This window comes from Megascapheus bottae, chromosome 2 (genome assembly GCF_031878675.1).
Source record: "Megascapheus bottae isolate mThoBot1 chromosome 2, mThoBot2.hap1, whole genome shotgun sequence".
NCBI classification, from domain to species: Eukaryota; Metazoa; Chordata; class Mammalia; order Rodentia; family Geomyidae; genus Megascapheus; species Megascapheus bottae.
This window is the reverse complement of record NC_143510.1, coordinates 51,457,897-51,485,276: the sequence shown is the minus strand read 5'-3', so window position 1 is coordinate 51,485,276 and position 27,380 is coordinate 51,457,897. Positions and strand designations below refer to the sequence as shown.

Genomic DNA, 27,380 nt, shown 5'->3' with positions numbered 1-27,380 from the left:
ATAGTTTTATTACAAAAATGTAAGAATGAGAGCATATGAAGTTTCCAAATATTTTCTGTTTTCTGTGCATTATTTTTCTCTCAATATGTCCATATAGGGCTAAAGCTTTTCAAATGTTTACACCTGGAGTGAGGATGGGAGGAACAAATTGAGAGGTAACGTTGTTCAAGAAGAAATATCATAGCCAGTTTTCATGGGTGAAACCTGTAATCCTATCTACTCAGGAGGCTGCAATCTGAGGATCAAGGTTCAAAGGTAGACAGGGCACAAAACAACCTGTGTGACAAAGGAGCTGGGCTATGGTGGATAACACCTTTAATCCTAGCTACTCAGGAGGCTGAGATCTGAGGATCACAGTTCAAGCCAGCTGGAAACAAAAATCTGTGAGATAATTACCTCCAATTTACTACCAGAAAACCTTAAGTGGCACTGTGGCTCAAACTGACAGAGCTCTAGCCTTGAGGTGAACAGCTCAACGAGAGCACCCAGGTCCAGAGATCAAACCCCACGACCAACAACAAAATAAATTAATTAATTAACCAATTAATTAACTAAAACTTCCAGGAAAAGCTGCAATCCAGATGATTTACGTTATCTGAAGGCAGATAATCTCCTACTTTCTTACATATTGTTATAGAAAATCCTCTCATGCAGTGTTACCAGCTTTGTATATACTATTTCTCCTTCCTTAGCAAAAGGCTCAAAGCTGCAAGTCCAGACATGGAGGACTGAGTAGATTTTGTATTGTTTTATTGTCTGTGTTTGACCCCTAGTCCGCAGATCTTGGCCTTCTGTGTAGATAGAAGTACAAGGAAGAGCCATAAGCACTGTGCTAAAAGTATCACGGCTGTTCTGTTATGTATGTTTGGCTTTTTATAATTTGCAAAGCCAAATGTGTGGCTAATGACAGAAGTAAGGCAACATTTGTGGCTCTCAAATGAAAGGTAAAATCCTATAGATTCTCTTTAAGGAAGATACTGTTGTGGGTACAGGACAGGATGTTGTAAGTATGAAGAAAACAAGGCTCCAAGGTGTGTTGTAACAAGGGAAGCGTAAGCCTAATGCCTAAACAATGTTCACTTCCAATCTCCTAGTTGACAACCAAGATTGTGGACTGCAGCTTCACTTATTGCTTCTGGGCAACAGTTTTTTGTGGATAAGAAAATAGGGGGGGGGTTGAATTTTTGCTCACACCTGGGAGAAAGACTTTGTCTGTCTTCTCAGTTGCTGTCACTACACAGGGAGGAAGGCTTGTATCTCAGCAAGAATAAGTGGCAAAAGAAATGGGGAAAGATGGAGACTGATAGGGAGAATGAAGAGGTGAGCCTATCAACAACAGAAATGCAGACATGACTATGGAACAGAATAATGCATGTTCAATACTGAGTAGGACCCATATTATTACCTGATAGAGAGATCTCTTCAACTCAAGTGTCCTGGCTGCTGCCAGTGATACTGCTTTAGATAGAGTCACTGCAGATAACACTACACAGTGAACTGCTCACCCACCAATTCTGATGCTCCTTCATGGCTCTATCAAGTAAGAACATTCCCTCTTAGTGCTCCATTTCTTTAAAACAATAATTTACCTTAGATCCTCTCTGATTTCCTTACCTCAACAAACTCTGAGGAAAAGAGTATCAGGAATGTGCTGTAATTGTCTTCATATGGCTCTCTAATTATTTGTGTTCTGATTCAAGTTAATATATGAGTTTCAAAGAATCTTAGAGTTTAAAGTTTTTTTAGTTATCAATGTTAATGCCATTCTTGTTGGAATAATGGTATTGGAGGAAGTATATTATTAGTAGAAATGACTGGAAGAACAAAACATCATAGACCATGTAAACATTTTATTTTGTTTTATTTTATTTTATGTTATGTTATTGGCATGCAAACCATCTTTATTACTAGGAGAAGGTCCCAGGTTAATTTTTGTAGCCTCCGCTGTCCTGTCTGCATCTGCCCTCTGAAACTAGCAGCTCTTGGAGCTGACATGGGGTGTGGTGTGGCTGCTCGGCCGTCCGGGAGCCTTGCCAAAGTGTCGGTCCACCTCTGGGCCCTTCCAATCACAAGAGAGCAGGAAGGTTCCCGGGCCTTTCTGCGAGTCCAGGGCCAGCTGGACAAAGTAGAGGATCTAACCCCAGCCTTAGGGATGCAGGTGCAGGCCCAGCCAGTGGCACGCAGCGTGCACACCTTGAGCTTGGGCATGTCCAGGACTCGAACGCCACCCATGACGTTCTCCACGACCATAGCTGACTTTTCTCCTGAACAGGAAGCTTCATCTTCTGGATCACGCAGGACAGGGACCGGCTGGGGGAGTGGGGAGAGGGCTGTAGGACTCATGAACAACCTTTTCAGCACCACTAGGTTGAGGGAGAGGTAGATCACCTGTCTGGAAACCTCAAAATCGTGACCGACAGCCTCAGGTAGATGTCCTGGTTCTTGGATTCTTTGTGCCAAACCTTCTTGTCTGTGTTGTGCTGGAGGATGACGCCCATGAAGGCGCCTCCTGTTCAGCCAGAACTGAAAAGAACATTTCATTTTTAATGGAAAACACTGATATCTTTGGGAATTTTTCAGACAGTAGAAATGGTTTGAGCATGAGGCTTCTGCAGCTGCACTCCTTTGTGAGAGTCAGGACAACTTTGTGAGCATGACGCTTCATCAGCACTGAGGTCCCTTTTCCACTGGGGCAGTCATGTCCCCTCTGCTCTGCAGGTGACTGCTGGGAACACAGTAGCTTTTTGTAGTTCTTCCTCTCCACTCAGTGTCATACATTGTGAAAACACAGTCCACATCCTTATGACCAACCTCTTCACATTGTTTGTTTATTACTTTTCCAGATTTTCTAAAAGAGCTATTTAACGTGCCAGGGAAATCGTTTTGGGAGTCAGTATGAAAACATTATCATCATTAAGATTTGTTCTGAAAAACTGCACCAGAACTTCCTTTCACTTGATTTGATCCCATCAACCCACTCCACTGGCAGGGCAGCTTCTCATCTCCAATTGCTTTAATCATACTTTCAAATAAATAGTAATTATAAGCATCATCATTCATGCTTTTCTTTATTTTGAATTTCTGAAATTCACCATTATTTAGACAAGCCATTCTAGGCCGTGTACCTGGTATGTAAAATAGGATAGAATAAGTATGCAGAATTTTCCCCTTGGCTTGCTTTCTCCTGAGCCTGCTGCCACCATGGACAATCCCACTAGCATTTAAGTCCCTTGTGTTGAGATGCACTGTGCACACAAATACATGGCACCATCTCAACACCCTCTCTCTACCTCAGTGCCAGTTTTCAGAAATGTCTCCTTGGGTCACCTCATGTGAAACTACATCCCCATTTTCTTCCTCCAAGGCCAATGTCCTTTAAACCTCCTGTATAATTTCTGTCAAGGCCTTTCAAATTCAAAAGTTTGTATGATTCCTTCATTCTCCCTGGATTCTTTATTTTCCAGTGCACTCATGTTTCTAAGAGTTTCTCTCTCTCTGTTCATAGAATAGCTCTGTGCTTTCCTCAGAATTGTTACATGCTGCTGTAGGAGAGTTTGCTTTATTAGTGTGTAATGCCCTCCTTTTCCCTTCTCACTCATTTAAATTGAAGTCCCTTTGATCTGACATTAGTATTGCTATTCTGACAACAAAAGAGGAAATCTAAACAAAAATAGCAACCAATCAAACCAAAACCTATTGTTTCCATTTCCTCAGATTCCTTCCTTTCAATAAACATCATGTTATATGAGCAGATGAACTGGGCTATTGTGATACTTTGCAAAGAATGATCCTCCTCTGGTCTCACTTCATTTAATTTGTTCCAACACTTTCCATTCCCTTACAAATGGTACAATGTATTTCATTCTGAAACATGAATGGAATCCCATTGTGTATCTCCCATATTTTCTTGATCCATTCTTCCACTAGGGGGCATCAGGCTGCTTCCATGTCTTGGCTATGGTAAACAACACTGCAAAGAATATGGTTGTACCAGTAGCTTCAGTGTGACCTTTATTGTGTCCTACTGGATAAATGCCCTGCAGTATAATTGCTGGGTATACAGAAGCTCTATAATCAGTCCTTAAAAGAACCTCCAGAGTGAGCTCCAGAGTGGTAATGCAAGTTTTCATTTGCACCAATGTTTAATAGAGTTCTGGTTTAGTCTCTCCTATATTGCAATTACTTGTTATTAGTTTTCTTGGCCTTTTAACTGGGATGAGGTATACTCTCAGTCTTGTTCTGATTTACATTTCCTTTATTGGCCGATGTTGAATGATGCTTCACATGTCTACTGGACATTCTTAGATCACCTTCTAAGAAGTCTGTCTAAAGAGAGCCAGTTTGTTGTTGTCTCTTTAAATGTTACCTTTCAACCCTGAGTGCCTGCATGTTTGTGCCTCAGCTTACAATCCCAAGATAGATAATACAATAAACAAGACAAAAACTAACCCACAACAAACACAAATATGTGTATTAACAACCTATATGTATATAAGTGTATAATGAGTATAAATATACTTTACATAAATATATATTCCAAATGAATTGTGGGTTTAATCTTCCCTTTCCTCTGTCGACTGTGCCCCACCTTCCCAGATATGTGACTGGACCTTCCTGTTTGGAGCACTCACTGTATATAAAACATCAGATCTAGAATTCTGCTATCAGCACCTTGCCTTCTTCTGGTACTGGACTTGACTTGTGTGGGACTCTAGGTCTTCAACTCAGCATCATGAAGTTCCTAGCTCTCCTTGTATTACTGGGAGTTTCCACCATCCTGGTTTCTGCTCGTAAGTAACAGACTTAACCAAGTTCAAGTTTGGGGTCGTTGTGTGCAAAATATACTACTGTCTGGGAAGCAACTTGGGAGGTTTTCAGGAGCCTGTTCCTTCTTTACCTGCTGACTTGAACATAGCTCCATCTGTGTTTGAATACTAAATTACTATGACACTGGATTTATTTTCCTACATCAGTCTGATAGTTTGCGGATTGTGTACTTGAAATGCTAGTACCAATTACAGTTAATATAAGGTTTCTTTACTTTTTCGTCATGATCTTTAAGTCCAAGGAATTTCCATTTAAGAAAGCAGGAAATGCAATCTACCTTCATCACTGCCACTTCTTCCATCATTCTCACCTAGCCTTTCCGTATGCACCCTTTCCTTTACTCTCTCAGTTTAATAGAATGAACATTGAATTATAGCCTGCCTTTTTCCTCTCCTCTGCACTTCATCCATTTTCCCTTATATGTTGGAAGTTGGACTTAGATGAGAAAATCTTTAGTGCATATGTTGGGTGGCATGCAAATATATGCAAGAAGTAGTGAAATACAGTATATTCAAGGAAAAAATTATAGATGGCAAATGCGGCAAAAGCCACAATCAGAATTCAGCAAAATAAAATACCAGAAAGCTGATACTCAAAGCAGGATGGGATTAAGGGTTAAGAGTAAGAAATAGAGAAGAGCAAAAGGTGCTTAGGATGCAATCGGGGTCTTCTTTCAATAAGTGAAAGGGCACTTTGCTGTCTTCTCCAGGTGCGATTTCTCTGTAGCATCACCACTCTAGACCATGGGTTCCTAAGGGGAAATATTACCATCACTGGACTCATTCTAGCTTATCTCTCCGATGCTATTTCTTTCAGTTCTTTCTCCTACAAATAGAATAGAGGTAGAGGGACTAGGTCTGTCGGCACAGTAATAGAATCCTTCTCTGCCATTATCCTTCTTGCTAGGACCATTTCCCTCCCAGCCTCATTGCTATCAGCTTCCATGTACATCTTCGATGTTATGAAGACTTCCAGGCAAAGCTGCATGCCTTATGATTAAGTTGACTGGAAGGCAGCTAATCTCCTCCTTTTTTAGCTATTCTTAGAGAACAGCCTCTCAGAAATAGTTATCAGACTTCAAGTTATAATTTCTCCTTCCCTACTCAAAGGCTCAACACTCTGAGCAAAGACATTCGAGACTGCTTAGTCGTGTATTTCTTTGACTTTATTTATATGTTGGAACCTTACTCCTCAGATCTCGGCCTCCTCAGTAGATAGAAGTGCAAGCAAGAGCCCACAGTGCACTGATTAGAGTAATGCTGTTCTTCATTTATTTGTAGTTCTATAGAATTTGCAAGTCCAAACATGGGGCTGATGTTAGGAGTAAGACAACTTTCATGAGTCTAAAGTGAAAGGGAACACACCATCTAAGTTCTGTTTTATGAGGAAAATATTAGGTACCGGACAGAGAGCTATAAGCATGAAGGATGTCGGGTACAAAGTGTGCTGCAATGAGTGGGAGTATGTCTAATGCCCAAACCATGTTCACTCCCAGTCTCTCGGCTGGCACCCAATGTTGTTGACCACAACTCCCACATTGCTTTCGGCCACAGTTTTTTGTCGAAAAAAAAAAACACGGTGATTTGAATTTTTGCTTATTTCTAGGCGTTAAATGGCCCCGTCTACTTGATTACTGTGACTACACAAGGAGGAAAACCTCCCTGTGCTTGGTTCTCAAAAAATATGTGACAAAAGAATTCAGAAAGATGGAGGCTTGTGGGGAGAATGATAATGTGAGCAAATTAAAAGTAGAAATTAGAGAAAGTTTTGGAATGAAATTGGGAGTGTGAAGACAGGAAGAGAGGACAGATCCCCTGACCTTTATCTCTTCAATTCCAATATCCACAGAAGACGCTAACAGCACCACTGCAGAGGTTACTACAACTACAGCTGCACCCGAAACTACAGCTGCACCTGCAACCACTACTACATCTGCCACAACCACTGCTTGGAAGCCACCAAGTAAGATAATTTCACCTCAGTGGTTCTTTTCTTTGTGACATCCATTTTCCTCTCTGTTTTTCCTTCCCTTCCAAAACTGTATGAGGGACAAATAGTAGCAGGAACAAACTTTGATTTTCAGCTAGTGACCCTCCAATTTTTGTGTTCTGATTCAAGTTAATTTATGAATGTTCAAGGACCTAAGACGGTAAATTTTCTCTTTAGTTAACACTGTTAACTGCAAATTTGCTCCAAAAATGGAATTGGAGAGTGTGTCCTTAGTAGATATTACTGGAAGGAGAAAACTTCTCCCTGCCGATTGCAAACGTTTTATCTTGATTTGAAATCACTGGTATCTTTGGGAATTATTCAGACACTAGAAATGATTTGAGGACAAGGCTTCTGCAGGTGCACTCCTCGCTGAGAAAGTCAGGACAACTTTGGGAAGCTGATACTTCATTAGCACTGAGGTCCTGTTTTTGGTGCTTCATTCATCTCCCCTTTGCTCTCCAGGTGACTCCTAGAAACTTACTTGTATTTTCTAGGTGTTCCTCTCCACTCAGATGCCAAGACTCTGAGAACACAGTCCCCATGTGTATGATCAAACACTTCACATTGGTTTTTTTCTTTCTTCAGGTATTTTAGACTTCTTCAATCAATTTGGTAAATAAATATGGCTGTGAGAAGGAAAACAATTTCCTCATCAAGATTTCTTCTTCAGGACTTGACCAGAACATCCTTTAATTTTAATGGATGCCTTCACCCCTAACCCTGGAAATGTATCTTCTCATCTCAAATCACTTTAATCAACTTCCAAATAAATAGTAATTGTTAGCCTCCTCATACTTGCTTTCCTTGAATTTCTGGAATGTGCCATTGTTTAGGAAATCAATCCTTTGGAAACTTTTAAAAAATATTTCTATTGTTTTTGCTCTTCACAGGAGTTTATGTTTACTAGTATTGTTAAAGACATAATACTAGATTCAAGTCATTTCTTTACATGATCAAAGTACATGAACACTTACAAGGTTTCAATGTCCAGGCTAATCCCAGCAAACCCTTCCGGCACATGATATACAAGGGTTTGTTTTTCTGGAATTTGATGACCAGAAATGAAAGGGAAGTTGGAAGTTCTGGTTTAGTTCTGATGCCATCAGTCAGTGCTCAGAAGAGTTAGTTTTGAACCTCCACTTTCAAATAACTGGATTTTTTTTGGGGGGGTGGGTCATAGGGCTTGGACTCTGGGTCTGGACACTGTCCCTGAGCTCTTTAGCTAAAGGTTACAACCCTACTCCTTGAACCACATCCCCACTTCCGGTTTTCTGGTGGATAATGTTAGTTAAGTGTTTCAAGTTATTCAGTGCCCAGGCTGCCTTTGACCTGCTATCCTCAGAGCTCAGCCTCCTGAATAGCTAGGATTGCAGCCGGGAGCCATCATTTTCCATATAACAGGGATTCCTGAGTGGACCCAGAAAGCTTCCAGAATATCATCCTCAGAAAGTGTCACTCAGTGACCAGGAGATAATTAAAATAACTGCCCCTTCATTATGGTTCTTGGTGAGGGAGCAGGTGATGTAGAGAATCATGAGAGCAGGAAAAGTCCAACCAAGGCAGAACAGTTTTTCTCATTCTGTCTCCAATTAATCCTTCTCACTGTAAAATCCAGGAGCATGCAGCACACTCAGAAATAGAAGCTCTAAGTTCGACCCAACAGGAGAAAAGCAAGAGAAAAAGGACAACCCCACATTTTAGATAACAAAGAAAGAAAGCAACATCCAAATCCATTGGCCATGTGAAAACCCACATAACAGCAAATATGCTTCTCTGTGTGCTAGAATTATGGATGCTTCTTCATTATCCTTGGCTAATAAAGCAATCTATTGTCCAGACTTAGTGTGCAAATGAACACTTTGGAAGGTTTAGGAAGAAAAATATATTGTCTAGCTCACTTGTCCCTCTGGGGAGACCAAAAACTTGCTGGCTCTAAAGCCATTCAGGAAAGGAAATCATAATTCTCTTGTTTACTGTACAGAATATTTCTGCAATTTTAATTTCCAAATTGTATAGTTCTAATTTCAGAAAAACAGAATTCAGTTCTCAAACTAGAGATCCTTCCAAAAAAGACTTAACTCAATAATACTTAAAAAGAAAATTTGCACACTAGGTTAGGAGTTTAGCCTAGTGGTAGAGTGCTTGCCTAGCATGACCAAGGGCCCTGGTTCAAATCCTTGGAACCACATACATAGAAAAAAATCCAGAAATGGTGTTGTGGCTCAAGTGGTAGAATTCTCGCCTTGAGAAAACTTGACAGGGCCCATGCCCTGAGTTCAAGGCCCAGAACTGGTAAAAGGAAATCTGCACAAAATCATATGTTTTCATTCTTTTCTTAGAGGAATGCCAAAACAAATGGATACAGCGAGAGTTTTCTGTTTAGTCCAAGTAACAAGAATTGAAAAATACAAAACTCAGCTTACTTACAGTGGAAATGATCCTGACATATCGGGCAAGAACTGGCATTCCTAGATGGAGTTGGGATACAACGCAGTTATATAGGACTGGGTTTAAATGATGGAATAAAGATGGCCTCTTCAACAAATGGAGTTGGTAGAACTGGTTTGAACCAGGAAACACCCTGGTAATAAACAAAATTTAAAAGAGTGAATGTACTCATGATCTTATGAATGTAACTGGAACCTATCTATATGTCACACTGCCAATAAAATAAAATTTTAAAACACAGCAGATAACTTATTAGCTCCTTTAGTTGTAGTAAACAGTTTGCTGTTTCCACTTCTCACTCCTGGATTTTCCTTTTGATGTGTGGACCAGATGTGCCACCTGAACAGTTCTTCGATGTTGTCTCTGAGATTCTTTTGCTCAAGGCCATTGCTTTACCTATTCATCCACAGCTCCATTTTTGAATTTTCTGGTACCTTAGTGGAGAATAGGTTCTCTATGACTTTCCTGCCTCACTGCATCCAGACGAACTAGGATTCCAGTTAAAAACCATTGGTGTCTGTCTGGCCTTCGCATTTTTTTAAACCAGATAGCTTGAGTGGAGAGTGGTTAGGTTTGATTGTTTTCTTATAATTATCATTAGGAACTATATGTCTGAGGCCTGATGAAGCTCCACATTTGTCCAAGATGGAAGTCAGTGTCAAGAAGTGTCACGTCTCATTCTTCAAATGAGAGCTGTGACATCAGAATCAAGTATCAGAAACCATGACCTGTTCAAATGAATTCTGTCTTTAATCTTGAATAACGTTTGTCCATTGTGCTCCAATGTCCCCAGGAATTTCCTAGCTGGATACTTACCTGGAGAATCCAGATTGGCGTACTCACTATATGCAAAACATCACACCTAGAACAACCGTGTCAACATCTTACCTCCTCCGTGTACTGCAGTTGTCTTGTTGTGTGACCCTAATTCTTCAATTCAACACCATGAATTTCTTAGTGCTTCTTGTATTATTGGAAATTTTCACCATCCTAGTTTCTGCTGGTAAGTATCAGACTTAAGTGAGTTAAATTTGGGGCCGAGGTGTGCAAATTCGTTCTGCCTGGGGTAGTGAGTTGAGAGACTTTCAGGAACCTGAAGGTTCCTGATCTGTTTTCTAGAACCTAGTTCCATCTCTGTTTGAATACTAAATTATTATGACACTGGATTTATTTTTCTACATCAGTCTAATATTTTGAGTTATTAACTTGACATGCCAGTGCCAATTGCAGTTAGTACAAGGTTTTTTGTTGTTTATTGATATCCTTAATAAATTGTACAGAGTGGCCATTTTAAAAAGCTAGGAACACAATATATTTTAATTAATTTCACTTCTTTCAACAGTCTCATCTGGCCTTCCCCTACCAACCCTTTACTTTCTCAATTTTATAGAATATGTATTTGATTCTCTACTCCATTTTCCCACTCCTCTACTTTCTATCCATGTTTCCCTTATATGTAAAAGCTAGATTTAGCTTTAAAACACATAAGTAAATACACTAGATTGAATGTGAATATATAGAAACAAAAATCCTGAAAGACACAACCCTTCAATTAATTACAATAAAAAAAGAATTAAAAAAACCCTAAAATACAGTAGGATCAAGGGAAATCATACAAGAAGCCAAATCCTTACTCACAATCAAATTTCAGCAAAAGAAAATACTATAAAGTTGATAGTCAAAAGGGATTGGATGGAGTCAAGGGGAACTTGTAGACATAGGAAGAGGAGAATTTTCTTTGTGGTTGTTGTTTTTAATGTACAATGTAAAGTCATATTTTTTTTTGCTTTCCCCCTATGTTTTATTCCCTCCAGTCACTGTATCTGATTTTGGTACCTGTATATTGTATACAGTATTATTTGAATTAAGGAAGGGCAGGGAAACAGCAAAATGGTGAGACAAAGGACAACGATTGAACCAATATAACAGTGATACACACAATAGAATATGTATTAAACTCTACAACTTGGGAATAAAGGAGGAGGAGAAAACAGGGAAGGATAACATTATCTAACAAGAAATATATTCAGTATCCTATTTATGGAAATGTAACCCCTCCATACATAAGCCTGGTAAGATAATTAATTTTTTAGGGATTAATCAGATTCATTACAGAGAGAAATATTTTTAAAATATGTGAAGCTTTATAAAGTAATGTATACTCATAATATCATACCATTTAAAATACAGTGGAGGGTTTTTAATGAGGAATGTAATGATATGAAAGCTTAAATGATGAAAAAAATATGAAAATTAATCATCAAAGATTTGTATATCCACAAAATAAAAGCATTAATTTTACCAAAGTAAAATCATATTGTTAATAATTAAAGAGAGAATAATTGAACAGAAGGTGAAAACCAAAAGTAAACTTAGATGCATCTCACAATGTGATTTATAATAAGGTTGTCATAATAAACAAGTGAGAAAATGCTGAGTTATATAACAAATAACCTAAGAATAATTGGTTATGCAATAGGGAAAAATAAATGAAGTCAGCACTCTATTTCACATTATTATGTTCAAAATAAACACATGTAAAGAGTCTAAAGAACTATCACACAAAAGAATTGGGATATATTTCTTATTTCTGGGAGGATAAGGCCTTCCTAAATAATAAACAAAGGAAATGTTCAGTAACATTCAGTCACTGCTGTGCCATTTGGTGTATCTCCTCCATACCCTGATGATCTAGAGCTCAGCTCTGGGGCTTCTGTTCGATCTAAACTAATTAAAATTTTTAAAGGTCTTCAGGAGGTAATCAATGGCTTCATTCAAGAAGTGAAAGGGACCTCTGCTGTCTTCTCTAGATATCATTTGTCTTTAGTGTCACCACTGAGGACCACAGCTTCCCAATGACAAACATTCCCATTACTGGTTTATTTCTATCTTCCCTCTCCAATGCTGTTTCTTTTACTTTTTTCCCTTTCAAGGAGTCATCTGAGACCACAGCCAATGGTAGCCTGCTCTGCTATTCTCCTTCTTTCAAGGACCATTTCCTTCCCAGCCTCGTTCCTATCAGCTTCCATGGATACAATGTGTTATTAAAGACTTTCAGGCAAAGCTGCATACCTGATGAGTAAGTTTATTGGCAGGCAGATAATCTCCTCCTCTCTTACATATTTTTATAAAAAAAAAGCCTCTCACATAAATTTCTCAGATTGATAAATATGAGTTATGAGCACATGGATGTTTGAAGGTTTCTCTTCTGTTTTATGGTTTTTGTCCCCTAATCCTCAGATCACTGCCTCTTGAGTAGACATAAGTATAAACATTAGAAGTCAGAACCCTGCTTAGAGTACTGTTGTTGTTTTTTTTTATGTATTTGTAGCATTCTACATTCCAGGACCTAATACAGGTTAATATTAAAGTCAAGTAACTTTCAAGAGCTGAAATTAAGAGCTAATAAATTTTATAGATTTTGCTTAATGAGGGAAGAATTGGGTACAGGACAGGATGCTGTAAGCATTGAGAAAGTGGGGTGCGGGATGTGTTGTCACAGATGGGGTGTATGTCTAATGCCTACACCCATGTTCCCTTCTCTGAGTTGGCAGCCAGGGATGTGGACCGTAGGCTCCCTTATTGCTGCTGGGCAACACATTTGTTTGGATAAGGAAAAAGGGGAATTAGAAGTTCTTGCTAATTCCTGAGACAGAGAACTACCCTATCACTACACAGGGAGGAAGACTCGATATATTTGTTTCTCAGCAAGAATAAGCTGTAAAAGGAATAGGGAGTTCTGGAAGCTTGTAGGGGGCATGGAAATGTGAGCAAGTTAACAAAAAGAATGCAAACATAAAATAAATTACCTAGGAATTATCTTAATTAAGAATGTAAAGGACCTTTTTAATAAAAATTTAAAACCCTGAAAAAGGAAATTAAAGCAGAACTGAGGAGATGGAAAAACCTCCCATGCTCCTGGATTGGAAGAATCAACATCATGAAAATGACAATCTTGCCAAGAGCTATCTACAAATTCAGCGCAATACCCATCAATAACCCAATGTCATTCTTTAAAGAAATAGAAGTGGCAATCCAAAATTTCACATGGAATAATAAAAGACCCCATATAGCAAAAACAGTTCTTAGCAGAAAGAACAGTGCAGGATGAATTTCAATACCAAACTTTAAACTCTATTACAGAACATAGTGACCAAAACAGCATGGTACTGGCACAAGAACAGGCCTGAAGACCAATGGAGTAGAACTGAGGACCCAGATATTATACCATAGACCTATGGCCACCTAATCTTTGACAAGGGAGCCAAAAAAATAGAATGGAAGAAAGACAGCCTCTTCAACAAGCTGTACTGGCAGAACTGGTTAAGCACCTGCAGAAAACTAAAGTTGGATCCTTCTTTGTCACCCTGCACTAGAATTAACTCCAAATGGATCAGAGACCTCAAGGTAAAAGCTGACACACTGAAAAGTTTACAGGGAGGAATAGTACACACACTAGGCCTCCTTGGCACAGGTCAAAACTTTCTTAATAAGGTCCAAGAATCACAACGTATCAGAGAAAGTCTGGATAAGTGTGACCGCATTAAACTGCAGAGTTTTGTATGGCAAAGGACAAAGCTAGCAAATTAATTAGGAAATCTACAGAATGGGAGAAGATCTTCACCAACCATACAACGAACAAATGCCTCATATCTAAAATATATCAACAGCTCAAAAAATTGAATCACTCCAAAACTAATCTCCAAAGAAACAACCAGCCCATTAAAAGATGGGCCAAAGGCGTAAAGAGAGTTTCCTCTGAAGAAGAAACAAAAATGGCCTATAGACACATGAAGAAATGTCAACATCTCTGGTCAAAAAAGAAATGCAAATCAAAACAACTCTAAGATTCCACCTCACTCCAGTTAGAATGGCCAGGATAAAGAAAACTAATAACAACAGGTGCTGGAGGGGATGTGGCCAAGAGGGATCACTACTACACTGTTGGTGAAAGTGCAAACTTGTTCAACCACTATGGCAGTTCCTCAAAAGACTAAACATAGAACTCCCCTATGACCCAGCAATTCCACTACTAGGCATTTACCCAATTGTCCAGAAAAAAGGACATACTAAATCCACCAGCACAACAATGTTCATTTCAGCACTATTTACCATAGCAAAGATATGGAACCAACCCAGATGTCCCTCAGTTAATGAGTGGATCAACAAGATGTGGTATTTGTACACAACGGAATTCTATGCTGCTGTCAGAAAGAATGACATTGCCCCATTCGTTAGGAAATGGAAAGACTTAGAAAAAATCATATTAAGTGAAGTAAGCCAGACTCAAAGGAACATAGGCTCAATGGTTTCCCTCATTTATCATAATCAGTAGAAACCTTGGGCTCTTCTATCAGAGATTTGCAATAGAGCAAAACCTAGATACATAAGGCCATACAGTATGACGCTAAATGAAAGGACCTCTAGGATATAGAAACAAAAGCCATATAATGAGTAATTGTTGTCCTTCATGTACTATGTTATCTCTCATCTCTTTTGCTGTCCCTTGGTTATCTCATAGTGTTACAGTATCTCACTTTGTTATCTGATATATTGGATATATTTGTATTTCATTATTTGAAATTGGATGGGGAAGGGGGGAAAAAAAGATGAGAGGTGGAGATGGGGGGGAGGGAAATGGGGCCCAAGACATGAGAATGGGTATCAATGTTTGTGAAGTAATGCACCTTCTATCTGGTGAATATAATGTAACCCTTCTATGAATTACAATAAAATAATAATATTTTAAAAGGTAGAGTCAATATGAAGCTGTACCTGCAAAAAAAACAAAGTCTAAAATCTGAGAATTGTGAGTCAAAGCCAGCCCAGACTGGCAAGTTGGTGACTCTTGTATTTCCAGTTAACCATCTAAACACCAGAAGTGGAGCTGTGGCTCAAATTTCTATTGTGCTAGCCTTGAGAATAAAAAAACCACAAGGCTAGAGTACAAGCCCTCATTTCAAGCCCTATGATAACTAAAAATATGTAAATTATTATAGAGAAACTAACTAGCCACTTATAAAACTGTTCAGATAAATAAACTCTTGGATGTTAGCCACAGTAATTCTTTAGGACCAACAATATTATGCTTAAAAAATCAAAGAAAGAATGAAAGAATAAGAATTTAGAAATCTAAATTCCATCTCTGATTCTACTAATTCAGTAGCTATATATTTCAGAGCCTCACTTTTTCTATGTAGAACACAGGCAGTTGAACAAGATTTTCATGGACTTCTCTCAGGTATACGAGGACACCATATTGTGAGCTGGAGAGAACGGCCATTCCTCTTCATTTGAGCTCCTGTCCTGAGTTGATGCAGTTATTCTCTAAGACATTCTGCATTAGCCCACCTCTTGGACATCTCCTTCCACACTCACCTCCTAACACTCCTGGTACAGCCACAGCTGCTAAACAGAGAGCACAATCAGAGCTTGTTGGGGAACATTTGTAGCAGCCATCATCTAGGTTGGAAGAGTAAAAGAGAGAAGTCATCAGGTGTCAGTTGTGTTGTTTAGACACCATCTGGTCAGGAAGCTTTCAATGCTCTTCTTTGTCTCTATCAGATGCCTACCCATGGATAGAGGCTGCTCAACTCACCAAGCCACCAACAGATTTTTTTTTCCCATCTCAGAATCACACATTCTAAAGAACACTAAAGAGGAGGAGTGGGTTGGGAAAGATAAAAGAAAATTATGAATAGGTCAACCTTGTTCAAGATGCATTGTACTAAAAAACTAACACATCGAATTAAAACAAAGAATGCAGACATGAGTATGGAATGAAATAATATGTGTCCAGTACTGGGAGGGACACATTTTACTAACTGAGAGAGGATGTGTCTGTCACCTGACAGTTTTCTCTCCCATTCCAATGTCCTCAGATGACCCTGCTGCCAACAACAATGCTACAGGTGGTTTCACGCCAGAGAGCTCCACTGCAGATGATAATACATCAACAGCAGCATTCTGCACAACTCAAGCTGATACTTTCTTAAGCCTAAAAGGTAGAAACATTTCATTTTACTGCTTTTTTTCTTTGTGACACTCATTACATACTCTGTTTTTTTCCTTACATCAGCAAGCTCTATCAAGAAGAAAGAGTAGCGGGAATAAACTGTGATTCTCTTCCTACGACCATCTAATTCTTTGTGTTCTGATTCAAGTTACTATATAAATTTTAAAGGAGTCAAAAGGTTGAAGTTTTTTAAGTTATCGATATTAACTGCATCCTTGATGGAATAATGGTGTTGGAGAAAGTTTATCCTTAGTAGAAATCACAGGAGGAACAAAATTTCTCTATGTACTGGGTAGACATCCTATTTTTAATTGAAAACGCAAAACGCTGTTATCTTTGGGAATTATTCAGACACTAGAAATGGTTTGATGATGCAGTCTCTGCAGGTGCACTCCTCTGTGAGAGAGTCAAGATGACTTTGGGAAGCTGACACCTCATCAGCACTGAGATGCCTTTTCCGGCACTGCATTCATCTCCCCATTGCTCTCCAGGTGACTCCAGGGAACTTACTAGCATTTTCTAAATGTTCCTCTCCACTCAGATTCCAAGACTCTGAGAACACAGTCCGCATCTTTATGACCAATCTCTTCACACTGTTTTTCATTTTCAGATTTTTTTCAAAGGATAACTCAGGTGTCATGGATCAGATTATGGGTGAATGTCTGAAAACATTTTCTACATCTAGATTTGTTCCTCTTGACTGGACAAGAACATACTTTCGTTTGATTTTATCCCATCTGCCCCCCACCCTGGTAATGTAGCTTCTCATCTTCAAACACTTTAATAATCTTTGAAATAAATAATACTGTGAGCATCATCATATGTGTTTTTATTACAAATTTCTGGAATTTCCCATTGTTTAGACAATCAATTCTGGAATATTACTTAAATACTTCTGTGTTTTTTCTCATAACTGGATTTTATGCTTTCTTGGTATGGTTTTAGACATATACTAGAGTTATTTCGTTTCATAATCATACTAAATCAACACTCATGCCATCAAACCCTTCTATCACATGACATAAAAGGATTTGTTTTCTGGAATTTGATGACTGGAAATGAAAGAGCAGATAAGCTCTGGTGCAATCACTCCATGTTCAGGGTCATTACTACTGAACTACAGCAATCAAATATCCATGGGCTGGTTTTTGGGCAGACCCAGCAAGTCCCCAAATTATCATCATCAGACAGGCCCACTCAGTCACCAGAAGAAAATTAGAACAACAGGACATCTAAAAATTTTCTCTGCCCCATCTGTATGGTGCTTGGTTTGGAGCAGGAGATCTATAGGTTTCTTCAAGAGGAGAAACCAAAACAAGGAAGAACAGTATGCCTCATTCTGTCTCCAGGTAACTGTGGGGCAGTGGAAGGCAGAAGCAGCTAGCACAGTGAGGAGGTACTAAGTTCAACCCGCTAGCAGAAAAGAAAAAGAAAAAGAAAAAAATACATTAAACAAAACAAAGAAATAAATATCCAAATCCATTGGCAATGTGAAAACGCATAGAACAGAATATGCTTCTCTGTGTGCTGAAGTTATGAGTGTTTCTTTACTACCATTTGGCTACTAAAGCAATCTATTTCCAGACATGATATGCAAATCAACTCTTTGGAAAGTTTAGGCAGAAAAAAATAACTGTCTAGTTATTTTATTTTATTTTATTTTGCCAGTCTTGGGGCTTGTACTCAGGACCTGGGCACTGTCCCTGACTGTCTTTCATTCAAGGCTAGCACTCTACCACTTGAACCCCAGCCCATTTCCAGCTGTCCCTACTTCCGTGATACTGAGGAACCAAACCCAAGGCTGCATGCATACCAGGGAGAGCAGTACACAGTGCCATGGCCAGGGGTTTTAGTTGTTGTTATTGTTTTGTTCTTTGTTTTGTTTTCTTCTATTTTGTTTGCTTGGCCTGGGGCTTGAACTCAGTGCCTGAGCACTGTCCCTGAGCTTTCTCAGAACTAATGTTTTACCACTTAAGCCACAGCACCACCTCCAGTCTGTGTATATGGTGCCACGGAATTAAACTCAGAGCTTCATGCATGCTGGGAAATCACTCTACCACTAAGCCAAACTCCCATCCCACACTTCCAAGTGTCCTGGTGGTTAATTAGATTAAGAGTCTCAAAAACTGGAGAACTTGTAAATTCATTGAGGATCAAGGTCCATCTCCAAATTTGTGGGTTTTTTTCCTCTTTGGCCCTCAAGGGGACTCCCTTCAATTTAGTGGCATCTGATAGCTGTTACTCCCATTAAGTTTGCCATGAATTCTTCATCCTGTTTGCCAACCTCTTTTCATCATTACTTGATTTTCAGATTGTATGTATTGGCTACCTGCTGTAACTAGAAATTAATATATGACTGATCATAAAGACATTGGTATCTTCTAGATTTATTGTTTGTTTTTCAAATATTTTATCATCTTTAAGTAGTTATACCAGGAGTTTCCATTTACCAAAACAGTTTATGATACAGTGCATTTTGATCCATGTCACCCCTTTCATTTTTCTCACCCATGCTTCCCAACCCACCCCTTCCATTGCTTATCTAATTTTAAATTATATATTGAAGTGTTTGCTATTTAGCAAAGCAGTTTATGTGTATAAGGCATCATGATCTTCGTCAACACTACAATTTTACCCTCCTTTGACCCACCCATTCCCTTTTCTCAATTCTGTGGTATATACAATGAATTCTTGCCTACACACTCACCCCTGCCCCATTCATTCTTCTACCCCTCTCCTCTTGGCACACCCTCCACTCTTGCAAGTACCCATTTCAAGGTATTTATTTCATTGGGCTTTGACTTTGTCTTTTAAAAGAATTATACTATTTGTGCTCTCTCTATATAGTCTACTATACTTCATTTTATTCATCTGTAACCCCTGGCTTAACACATAGTGTATTTACTTGTAGATTTAAAAAACCTGCAGTCTATATTTCCCTGAGTGTGGCTTACTTCACTTGCTTGGGTTTTTTACTAGATTTTTGCCTTTTCTTTTTAATACTGGGAATCAAGCCCAGGACATTGCACTTGCTCAGTAAGTGATCTATCAATGAACTATATCCCAGCCCTAAACTTATTCTTTTCACTGTAGGAGAACATATCTTCATTTAATTCCATTCAACCACCTACCTTGCCTACTGTAATTCACTCACCTCTAATCAGTATAATCTTTCAAAGAAAAAAAAATAGTTACATACATATTCACAATGTTTTTCTTCATTATGGATTGGTGGTGATTCTTCATTGTTTAGACAATGCATTGAAGACACAAACTGATCTACTCCTTCTTTTGTTTTTATGAACTGGACTTTTAACAATTTGCCAGGTATGTTTTTATTTGTCAAATACTCTAAACAGTGTTTGCTTCCCTTCTCTGAAGTGACTACAAACGTTTTGGACTGGCCGGGAGTTTGGCCTAATGGTTAAAGTGCTTGCCTAGCATGCATGAAGACCTGGGTTCGATTCCTCGGTACCACATACATAGAAAAAAGCCGGAAGTGGTGCTGAGGCTCAAGTGGTAGAGCTCTAGCCTTGAGAAAGCCCAAGGACAGTGCTCAGGCCCTGAGCCCAAGCCCAGGACTGGCAAAAAAAAAAAAAAAAAAAAAAAAACGTTTTGGACTATAATATGCCCATCTTGCTTCTGGGTCCCCACGTCTGAATAAAACCACAGGTGGATTTTATCTTCTGTGCTCTTTGTCTGGGACAAAGCCTTTGCCTCTCTCCTTTGTAAGTATTACTGCACAAGGTGGGAAAACTCAAATTCTTTATGCATCGTACAAGCACAGATTGCTGTGGGAAGAATACAAAAGGAAATTGGTAAGAAAATGAAGGTGTGAACACACTGATGGCAGGAAAGCACGTATGAATTTGGAAGGAGGAATATGTTTTTTATTTTCTCTTTTTATTGTGACTGAAGTGCTATAGTTACATAAGCCAGGTAATGAGTATATTTCTTTCTGAATACTACTAACCTCTTCCCTCATTTTCTCCCAATTTTTCCCTCCCAACCTCACTCCTCCTCAAGCTGTATAGTTCATTTTTAACATAGTATCTAGTGAGTAATACAGATGCATTTATTCACGCTTTGTCCCAGCCATTCTGTGCTTCTCCTTCCTTATCCTCCCTAAAACGGATGAACTTACATACAACACAAAATGTACAGAAATCAAAAGCAGCAACCAAGGAGAGAAAGCAAGAGACAGGAACATAAAGAAAAATAACAACAACAAAAAATAACTCCTCCTGTTTCCATTTCTTGGAACTGATTTCAATAAGCATCACTTTGTATGATCATACGCACATAGCAATTGAGCTTTTGTGATCCTCTCCTAGAAGCATTCTCCTCTGGTCTTATCGTATGAGTGTTTAGAGTCCTGTACAAATTATTACGTTCAAGTGTAATTTTTTTTTACCATCCATTGTGTTTACTTATAGATTTATAGGCACAATATAGTTCCAACAAATGAGAGCTACCCTTTCTGGATCTGGCTTATTTTGCTTACTACAAGTTGTAAGGTTTTGGGTGAGAAAAGAGCACTTGGAAAAATGAGGCAAGTAGAGGAAAGTTTATTGGGGTACATTTCCAGGTGAACCCCCTGGGCAAACCCAGAGAGGTTGCACTGGCTCTGATTGCAGCAGGGCTTTTATGGTTGGGGTAAAAACAGAACTGTTAATAAGCAGAAATTCTTACTTGAGGCAACTGTGATCAGCGCCCAAGGCTAGGGAGTTGGTATTTCTGTATAGAGAGTGGTTCCAGCGGCCTTCCCTTCCCTCAGTGCCCTGGTACAAGTCTTTCCAGATCTTTACATTTCCTTACAAAACAGGCAATATTCTTTCTGATGGTTGGTCTCAGGGCTTGAACTGTGAGCTGGGCACTGTTCCTGAGCTCTTCCATTTGAGCCATAGCACCATTTCTGGCTTTCTAGTGGTTATTTGGAGATAAGATTCCCAGAGACTTTCATATCAAGCTGCCTTTGAACCTCAATCATCAGATCTCAGCCTCCTGAGTAGCTAGGATTAGAGGCGTGAGCCACCAGCGCCCGGCGAACCACATTCATTTAATCTGTGTATCCACTGAGGAACATCTATTGGCTATGGTAAATAATGTTGCAACAAACATTGATGCGCTGGTAGCTTCAGTGTTGTTTTGTTTGTGGCTTGTTAGATAAATGCTCAGGAGTGGCATTTCTAGGTCATAGTGAAGTTCTATGCTGGGTGTTATGAGGAACCTCCATACCACTTCCAAAGTGAACAAGTTGACATTCCCACCAACAGTGTAGAAGAGTTCCCTTTATGCCACATCCTTGCCAGTATCTGTCTTTTTTAGTTTTCTTGATCATGGCCATTCTGATTGTGATGAGATAGAATATCAATGCTGTTTGGATTTGCATTTCTTTTATGGCCAGAGATGGTGAACATTCTTCTTGTGACTAGGGGACATCCTTACTTCTTCTTCTGAGCAGTCTGTATTTACATCTTTAGCTCATTTATTAATTGAGTTGATGTTTCCTATTTGTTTATTTTGCGAGCGGGAGGGTATTTGACTTCTATGTATATTCTAGATATGAGGCCCTTGTCCGATGCGCAGATAGTAAACATTTTCTCCCATTCTGTGAGCTCTCTGTTGACCTTGCTAGCTATGTCCTTTGCCATGTAGAAACACTTCAATTGGATATAATCCCATTTATCTAGGCTTCCTTTGACTTGTTATGATTCTGGATCTTTGCTTAGGAAGTTTTTATCTATGCCAAGGTGCTCTATAGCTTTCTCTAATCCTTTCTAATATTTTCATGGTATCTGACCTTACAAGAGGCCTTTGATCCATGTGAAATTGATTCTGGTGTGAAGTGATAGAAACTTTTTTAATAAAGACCCAGAAACACAACAAATTAAAGTTTGTACATTAAACTGAATTAAATTGCAGAGCTTCTGTATGGCAAAGGATATAGCTAGCAAGTTAAATAGAAAGGCCATAGGGTGGGAGAAGATCTTCACAAGCCATAAAGCAGACAAGGGCCTCATATCTAAAATATACCTACAGCACAAAAACTAGAATCTCTCAAAAACAAATTCTCAAAGAAACAACTGTCCCATTAAAAGGTGGGCTAAAGACTTAAAGAGATACTTCTCTGGAGAGGAAATAAGAATGGCCCTTAGACACATGAAGAAACATGACATCTCTGACCATAAAAGAAATGCAAATCAAAACAACTATGAAATTCCCCCTCACTCCAGTTAGAATGGCCATAATCAAGAAATTTAATAACAGATGCTGGTGGGGATGTAGCCAGCAGGGATCACTACTACACCGTTGGCGGGACTCTAAACTCCTTCAACCACTCTGGATATCAGTATGGTGGTTCCTCAAAAGACAAATAGAGCTCCCCTATGATCCAATAGTCCTATTTCTTAGCGTTTACCCAAATGTCCAGAAACAAGGGCATACTAAAGCCACTAGCACAATGATGTTCATTGCATCATTATTTACTATAGGGACGATATGGAACCAACCCAGATTCCCCTCAGTAAATGAATGAATCAAGAAGATGTGGTACTTCGGGCCGGGAGTTTGGCCTAGTGGTTAAAGTGCTTGCCTAGCATGCATGAAGACCCGGGTTCGAATCCTCGGTACCACATACATAGAAAGAAGCTGGAAGTGGTGCTGAGGCTCAAGTGGTAGAGCTCTAGCCTTGAGAAAGTCCAAGGACAGTGCTCAGGCCCTGAGCTCAAGCCCAGGACTGGCCAAAAAAAAAAAAAAAAAAGATGTGGTACTTATACACAATGGAATTCTATGTTGCCACCGAAAGGAATGACATTACCCCATTCATAAGGAAAAGGAAAGAATGATTTGGAAAAAAAATCATATTAAGTGAAGTAAGCCAGACCCAAAGGAACATAGGCTCAATGGTTTCCCTCATTTGTAATAATTATTACACATCTAGGATTCTTCTAGCAGAGAAGTACAATAGCTCAAAAACCTAGGTACATAAGGTCATATAGGATGAGACTAAATGAAAGGAACTCTAGGATATGGAAACAAGAGCTTTATCTTTGTGATTGTTATTCTTAATGTACTATGTTATTTCTTTTCTCTTTTTTCCCTAATGGTTAATTTCATGTGGTTATTGTATCTGACTTTGTTACCATATATTGTATGTACATATATTTATATATATATATATGTTTATTTGAAATAGGGAAGGGAAGAGGGAACAAAATGATTGGGAGAGGGTGAGGGGAGGAAAATGGGGACAAAAACATGAGAAGGGGTATCAATGTGTGAGAAGTAATGCATCCACTACCTGACAAATGTAACTATAACCCCTCTGTATATTACACCTATAATAAAATAAAATTAAAAAAAAGAAAAAGTAAATGGAGAGAAGAAAGGAAGAGAAGACATTGATAGAGATGCATTATACTTATAAGCTGACTTATAAATTTGAAATACTTAATAATAATAAATAATTTCCATTTACTTGATGCTCCTATAACCAAGGTGAAGGTTTTCTGTTGGACCAACAGTCTCACAAAATGTCACCATAGAGAGGATCATCTACAATAAAATGAAATTAATAATAACAACTCACCAAATCAAAACCCTGAACTGCTAGAAGAGCAACAAAACAGAAAAGAAGACAAAAAAGCAATTACTATCACTCACAAAATAACAAAACAAAAACATCATTTTCTCAATCCTAATGATATGACTGCTGCTTCATCACCAACTTGGTAGTATAGCACTTTAACCCTCTTCCACACTACCCTGCCTGCCCTTCACCCCTCTTTCCCTCCACCCTACTCTCCTGGTTTGTAAAAATTACTCAGTCACAAATATTTGTCTTTGTTTTTGTTTTGGGTTTTTTTTTATCATTTATGGGGCTTGAACTCTGGGCCTGGGTGCTGTCTTTGAACTCTTTAGCTCAAGGCTATCACTCTATCACTAGAACCACAGCATCACTTAATATTTGTCTTTTTTATACTCCTATTAAGCACTGAGGACACATGGGCATCTAAGGGTTTTTTTTAACAATTTCTTACTAAGAAAGCCCTTGGGTGTTCTTCACTTAGAACAGAAGGTGCCAAGTTTAATAATCACCAGTATCCTCTAAGATCTGGCAGGAAGATGTGGTCTCACAAAGAACTATTGTCATCATATGATATATGAACATGAAAGAGTCCTTTATCTGAGTTTGAACACATCACATATAGTGTCAATCAACTTGTGTTAAGTTTCTTTAGAGAAGAGAATCATCTAGTTTATTTTTCCCTCTGAAAGACTAAAAAAACCTTGGTGGGTCTGGTTTTACTGATAAAAAAAAAAACCAGATTGTGATTCCCTGGGTTATCTACATAATATTGCTGTTATTTGGGTATCCAAATTCTGTCTCTCTAACACGCATCCAGGCAGACAAGTATATAGTGTCAAGCTAGATACCTGTACAACATAACTTAAACATACTCTGAAAAGTCCTCATAATGTTTTATACAAGTTTAATAGAGTGTATATGTACTTTGAGATTACCATAAGATTTTCTAAGAAGCATTACCTAATAAATAGATACCCCAAAAACAAATCTGATTCAGTAAAAATAACAAGCATTAAAAGATACAAAACACAACTTCATCAGAGCATCTAATATCCTGGAGCCTTGTCTGGAGATATGTGGTTAGGGAGAGGTAATGAATGGTGACTGCAGGACTGTTTAAACATTCAGGGAGCAGAAGCCTGGGGTCCTAGAAATAAATATAAGACAAACTCTAGGTGTTTCAGCACTGCTCTTGAGGGTCTTGCACTTGAATTGAACATACGTACAGATTTCCCCTTGAGTTTCCTTACGTGCCCATATCAGTTACCGCAATGGAGAAGTAATGGCACACATGTCGGTGCAGTCATTAGCCCAACAAAGTACTGGAGGGACCCCAGGAAAAATCAAAGTATGCAACTTCTCAGTTGCCTTTCATTGGATTGCATCATAGGTAGTTATATTTGTGTGGGGCCTTTCAAGAACCAGCCATGTCTATTCAAGTGTGTGGGGACTTCGGTTTTGGAGGGTTCTTTAGATGTGCCAGTTTGGGTCAAATGGTCTGAAATTCCATCACTATGTTCTTCCTCTAGTCTTACTGTGCTTTTAGCTCCCCTGCATTAGTTTTTAGGAAACTTTTCAACCTCATACATGACACATTGCCTGATCTCTTCCTTTTCTTTCTTTATTCCTATAATTTTCAATGCACTGATTTTCTAAAAGAGTAGGTAGCAAAAAGTGTTGCACTTTGCTTCCAGGGTTTTCTTCTAATATTGTTAACTGTACACCCCCCTCCCCAATACCAGCCTTACCAACTGATAGAGTAGACTCATTAATTCATGCATGTCAGTTAATTCCATATCCTTTTGACTCTGTGCTCTTGAACTTGTATATGAGAGGGGCAAATCTAGTGGGAGAAAACTTGGTTGTTTATATCAGTGTTGATCTCACTCACTATGAATTCATCTGACCACATTATAAGTAGAGGAGAGAGACCCTGACATGAAGAAGGCAGAGTTTGACTCAGGACACAGATCCTGGAACTGGCTGCTCTACTCTGTGTACGTTTCCTTTACACAGGTGCTGTAAATTTGTCACCTCTAAACCTTTCAAAAGGACACACCACGTATCAAGTTGGTTGGTCATGGGTTTCTCCAACTTGCCAGAAATGCTGGAACTATGCAAGCTCTTTTACAAGAAAGAAGAAACCTGGAAGAGAAATTGTTATCTGAACAGTACTTAAAATGATAAACAGTTGGATTAAAACACGGGTCGTAAAAGAAGAATCTGACAGACATTTGAACTTCTGATGTTTACAAATGGCCATCTGTTGTGCTATTCATTCTGCGTGTTTGCTCTCTTCCCCAAACTTCCTGGCATTAAGTAATCCAGACTCAGGCTTGGCAGCCCCTTGTGTGCTCTGTGGATTAAGTGTCCTGATGGAGAGTCCTGGGGTCAGCACCTTGCTGTCCTCTGAAGCCATCTTCACAGGGCTGCTTCATTTTCATTTTTTTACCATGGAGTTCTCACAAACCAGGTTCTAGTGAGTATTTCTGTTTTGGGGAGCTCTGGCAAGGCAGAAAAAAAGGATTCTTACTTGAACAGAAATTTAGGGATCCTTTAAATAATTCCATCTACTGTTGTAATGTTTGTCATTAGTGTCTAGAATGAGAATAGAGAACAACTCCTGTTGTCTAGTTCTCTACCTTTTCCATTCTTGCTCCAGTTATGAGATTGGATTTCATTTGCCCTTCATTCCACCATATCTTCCTTCTGTGCTAAGGTTGACACTGGCATGCGTTTTTATGTCTACTGAATATATTTAAGAAAATAACCAAAAGTATAGTTTAAGGAACACGAGACTAAGCATACATTAGATTTCTTTGTCTTTTTTGTTTTGTTTTGTGTTGTTGTTGTTGTTGTTTTGTGGATCATAGGGCTTGAACTTTGGGCATGGGTGCTGTCCTATGAGCTCTTCAACTCAAGGCTACAGCCCCACTTCTGGTTTTCTGGTGGTTAATTGGAGATAAGAGTCCCACAATCTTTAGTGCCTGGGCTGGCTTTGAACCAAAATCCTCAGATCTCAGCATCCTGAGTAGCTAGGATTACAGATGTGAGCCACTGCACCTGGCCATACATTAGATTTCTAAGTGTTTTATATTTGGTGTTCGTGTGATTTTCTTTAGTTTGTCCACTCAGGACTAAGGTCTGGTTAATGACGACATCATGGACTTCCCCCCACCCCCCCGACTTCAAATTACAATCCTCTAGGTCTCAGCCTCCTATGTAGTTCTGACTATAGACATGAGCCACGGGCCGTTGTATCTTTCTTCTCGTCCTAGTGAAAATTCCACAATGGCAGCCCCATCTCCGGTGCTGGTAATTTGTTCTTTTGCCTCTCTTCTCCTTTTTGTAATGATCATTTTTCCATTCTTGGCCTCAAGTCAATCAACTTTCCTGTGGATACGCTCAGCTTAAGGACTACACAGTAGAAACAACGACAGATTGGCAGAGATGCACTGAGGATGGAGTGAGTGTACATGTCCATGCATGAGCCCAACAAACTTCTTT

At 39.0% G+C, this 27,380-nt stretch overlaps 1 pseudogene; it reads right to left on the bottom strand.

Annotated features, from left to right (window-relative positions):
• Nucleotides 1-1,972: 1,972 nt before the first annotated feature.
• LOC150066954 (large ribosomal subunit protein eL18 pseudogene) lies at nucleotides 1,973-2,498 on the bottom strand (annotated as a pseudogene).
• Nucleotides 2,499-27,380: the final 24,882 nt, after the last annotated feature.